The 5,000-nt window shown below is 39.5% G+C and overlaps 1 pseudogene; it reads right to left on the reverse strand.

Annotated features, from left to right (window-relative positions):
• The window catches only part of LOC138040569 (uncharacterized), a 7,133-nt pseudogene extending 7,002 nt beyond the window's left edge, over window positions 1–131 (reverse strand).
• Window positions 132–5,000: the final 4,869 nt, after the last annotated feature.

The raw sequence follows: 5,000 nt of genomic DNA on the forward strand, positions 1-5,000 counted from the left end.
AACAACCTTTTAAGATGTTGTTTACTAAGTTTCAAACCTGGGTTACCCTCAGTTATATACTTGACGGCAAGGTTAATACAATCATCTAGAGGGATGTTGGTGAAGAGGCTTTCAACATTGAAGGACACCATGAACATCCCATGCAAAGACAGCTCATTAAATTCAACGGCGATTTCAAAATATGTAACACTGAAGATGACGGATGTACCGTCGAAACATGTCTGGAAAATTAAAGAAAGTTGTTATGTTTATACGAATATCTATATTGTTGCTGCTATCTAGACCTTTTGGATCAATCATCTTCGACTTAGCAGCCAAGTATAATGGACGGGTCAACATTTCTGACCTCCGTAAGTTTGAGAAGCTCTCAATCAAAGCACGGAAATCTGAGTTGGATCTAGCGTTCTTACGCAATTGCAAGTCTCTCAATGTCTTTCCCAAGTTTCTTTGCTTCCACTTGCCTGCAAACATGGACAGGCAAGACGCTCTTGGAATCAGAAGAAAGCTGCTGAAAAGCGCTATAAACAGACGCACCAAGGAACATTACAGGTTAGTCCTCCAAAGGGACAGACTTAATAATCGCATTTCTGAAACACTAAGCAGTATTGACCGTTATATTCTTCACAAGTCTATTGACCACAACGTGACGAAAGGGGTGAAGGACTTCATCAAAACCCACGAAAAGAAACTTAAAAACCTCACGAAAAACTCGGTCCTTCCTTTCAAGTCAGACGAAGTTGTCACCAATCTGTCATCGGTTTCTCTCAACACTGATCAGTTGAATGTTCTAAAATATGGACTTACCCACTCGATATGCCCACCTTCGATCAACAAAACGGACATCTTCGCATGCTTTGAATTGATTAGTCAGAAGATGTTAAAGAATCTCAAGGAGAGCAAGGACACGGGTAAACTGGCTACCGAACTGTCACATTTGGCTCACACGTACGTGTCATCATATCGACCCACGGCCTCGGATTTGAAAAAGCACAGGATTCTGAAAGAACTAAGAAAGAACAAGAACATTGTAATATTGCGGCCAGATAAGGGTAATGGGGTAGTAATTTTAGATAGACAAGAATATGACAAGGGTTTATTTAAAATCATTAACGACACTACAAAATTCAGGGTCCTTACATCCGACCCTACCCTTACCCGGGAAGGGAAGCTCCAATGCTATCTTAGAGAACTTAGGAAAAAAGGTCACTTTGATCCTGAAGTTTATGAGGCCATTTATCCAAGTGGATCCCAGCCTGCTAGGATCTATGGTCTCCCTAAGATGCACAAACCACGAGCGCCAAACTCCACCCCACCATTTCGGCCCATAGTTTCCTCCATAGGAACCTACAACTACAGCTTGGCCAAATACTTAAGTAATCTACTCCAACCTCATATTCCATCCACATTCATTGCTTCAGATTCCTTCACTTTTGTGAAGGAAATCAATGAGCTGTCTTTGCATGGGATGTTCATGGTGTCCTTCGATGTTGAAAGCCTCTTCACCAACATCCCTCTAGATGATTGTATTAACCTTGCCGTCAAGTATATAACTGAGGGCAACCCAGGTTTGAAACTTAGTAAACAACATCTTAAAAGGTTGTTTGAGTTTGCTACCAAGGAAACTCACTTCCTGTTCAAGGGTAACTTCTATGACCAAGTGGATGGTGTAGCCATGGGGTCCCCCCTTGCCCCTGTTCTAGCCAATCTCTTTATGGGTCACCATGAGAATATATGGTTGGATCAATATGGGGATTCAGAGGTCTTATTCTATCGTCGCTACGTAGACGATACATTTTGCCTTTTCCGCTCTGAACGGGATGCAACCCTTTTCTTCAATTACATCAACAATCAACACCCCAATATACGCTTTACAATGGAACGGGAGGCTGACCATGTTCTACCTTTCCTAGATGTTCTAATCAATAACACTGACCCGCACCAAAGTGTAACCACCGTTTACCGGAAAAAAACTTTCACAGGTTTGCTCACCAGTTATCTGAGTTTTTGCCCCTTTACCTACAAACTGGGGTTAATCAAAACCTTGATTGATAGAACTTTTAAGATAAACAACACTTGGATGGGGTTCCATACTGATCTTCAAAAATTGTCTGTCATTCTGCTGAGGAATCTCTTCCCTGAAAACCTTATCAACAAATATATTTCTAAATATATTCAGACAGCAGTCAAGGGAGGGAAAACACAGTCTCATTCAGGAATCGAGCCCCAGGAAACACCTAAGTTTTTCTTTAAAATCCCTTACGTTGGGCACTTCTCAGTCACGGCACAGAGGTGTATACGCAAACTTGCTAATCGGTTATGTAAACCTATTGATATAAGGTTAGTCTTCACTACTTTCAAAGTCAGGAGTCTTTTTAATGTGAAAGATGCTGTCCCTGTAGGGCTTCGCACGCGTGTGGTCTATAAATTTTCGTGTGCAAGTTGTAATGCTTGTTATGTTGGTGAAACCAGCCGACACTTCTCCACACGAGTGCGCGAGCACTTACTTTCAGACAGATCTTCGAACGTTTTTAAACATCTGCAGAGTTCAGAGTCTTGTAAGGCATCCTGCACACAGGATTGCTTCGAGATCCTGGACTCTGCAGCCACTAAGTACCAAGTGAAGCTTAAGGAATCCATGTATATAAAATGGGAGAAGCCCGATCTCAACCAGCAGGTGAAACACATTAACCTGACTCTCTCCCTGTAAGGAACTAAGCGTCACTCATTTAAATTTTTGTTTTGTTCTGTTTTGATTTAATACGCAATATTGACAACGCAATGTAACGAAGTTTGTAAGATCGCGCGCGCTTTAAATTCAACGGCGATTTCAAAATATGTAACACTGAAGATGACGGATGTACCATCGAAACATGTCTGGAAAATTAAAGAAAGTTGTTATGTTTATACGAATATCTATATTGTTGCTGCTATCTAGACCTTTTGGATATATATATAAGCAAATACTGAGTGAAAATAGTGGGGTAAACTTCTAACTGGTCTGACTTGGTTTCACAACGTTTCGGCTATTCAGCCTTCTTCAGATGAAAGTTAAAATCTAAAAACTAAAAACTATTTACAATGACTGCGTGTATTGGAAGTAAAGGCTTATATATGCAACTTAATTAAAAAGTACAAAGAGGTTTTAATTACAATAGTTAAAATAAAAGCAAGTGTCAAAAGTTACGCGACAAGCCAAACGTAACGAATTTCCCGCAGAAGGCCTCTAAATGTCTGAATGATCATAATGGGAGCTACAACAAGGTCCCAAAGCAGGGCCCTTAAACAATGCCGTAAAAAAAAAAAAAAAAGCAGAATACTCCAATGGGGCCCATGAACGCAGCAAGCAAGTCGCACAACAATTGACAAATGCATACATAAGAAACTGGACAGGTCACAATCATTCACAAAGCAAGAACAGGTGAAAATGTCAAATTAGTTGTGATAATACGATTTTTGGAGCGAAATTCCTGCCTTTTGTTAAGGCCATGCGGATTGAATGTGAATAGCTGCGTCATCCAATAGGCTTCTCTTGTGAGCAGTAACTGGTCTAAATGTACTGGATTTTGGAAGGATACAACTTGTTCAATGACGGTAAATCTCATTTGAGAAATATCATGTTGGGAACTATTATAATGTACCGCCAATTCACATGTTCTTCTATTATTAATTATCACAACTAATTTGACATTTTCACCTGTTCTTGCTTTGTGAATGATTGTGACCTGTCCAGTTTCTTATGTATGCATTTGTCAATTGTTGTGCGACTTGCTTGCTGCGTTCATGGGCCCCATTGGAGTATTCTGCTTTTTTTTTTTTTTTTTTACGGCATTGTTTAAGGGCCCTGCTTTGGGACCTTGTTGTAGCTCCCATTATGATCATTCAGACATTTAGAGGCCTTCTGCGGGAAATTCGTTACGTTTGGCTTGTCGCGTAACTTTTGACACTTGCTTTTATTTTAACTATTGTAATTAAAACCTCTTTGTACTTTTTAATTAAGTTGCATATATAAGCCTTTACTTCCAATACACGCAGTCATTGTAAATAGTTTTTAGTTTTTAGATTTTAACTTTCATCTGAAGAAGGCTGAATAGCCGAAACGTTGTGAAACCAAGTCAGACCAGTTAGAAGTTTACCCCACTATTTTCACTCAGTATTTGCTTATTTATTCACGTGGTGGTACTGTATCCTCTGGATCCTTCTGCTGTGAGTCCATTGTTGGTGTAAACCTTTATATTCTGCCTATATATATATATATATTTATATATATATATATATATATTATATATATATATATATATATATATATATATATATGTACATATACACTGATATATACATATGTACATAACAAAGTAAATTAAGTTAGGTTAAATTAATTTTAGGACCTATAGGAATAAACGATTGTTGGTGCCTAACAGTGCGTGATACAGGTATTCTGAAGTGCACTGAATTTATCTTACAAGATCTTAAATTATGGCCATGATCCACCGCCTGCGCTAGAAAGCGTTTACAAGGATGCGCTTCAGATTCTAGGATACGCTTAAATTCTTTCCTCGCGGCGATGTCGAGATATCGGAATCTGGATTCTCAATGAAACTTGGCGTAATGATCAGCTGTCATCTGGTGAGGTGTCGATCCCTGGTTTCAATTTGTTTAGGCGCGATCGCTCCTCGGGTCATAAAGGTGGCGTTGCAATCTATATCTCCGACAAAATACCTGCTGTGCGAAGATGCGATGTAGAAGATATGGCACTGGAGAACCTTTGGCTGGAGTTAATGTTTCCAAAGTCAAAAGGAATTCTTTTGGGAACCTGGATGACTCTCAGTTTTTGGAAATCTTTAAACTGGGCTTGGAAAGAGTGTCGGGAGAGGATAAAGAAACTCTGCTGACTGGTGATTTTAATCCAACCTTAAAGCACCGACGCAAGGAGCAGATTTAAAGGCCCTAAAAGGCATTTTTCGCCTTCATAATTTCTTGCAACTGATTGACTGTCCTACAAG

Source organism: Montipora capricornis, chromosome 3, assembly GCF_036669925.1.
Source record: "Montipora capricornis isolate CH-2021 chromosome 3, ASM3666992v2, whole genome shotgun sequence".
Classification (NCBI taxonomy): Eukaryota; Metazoa; Cnidaria; class Anthozoa; order Scleractinia; family Acroporidae; genus Montipora; species Montipora capricornis.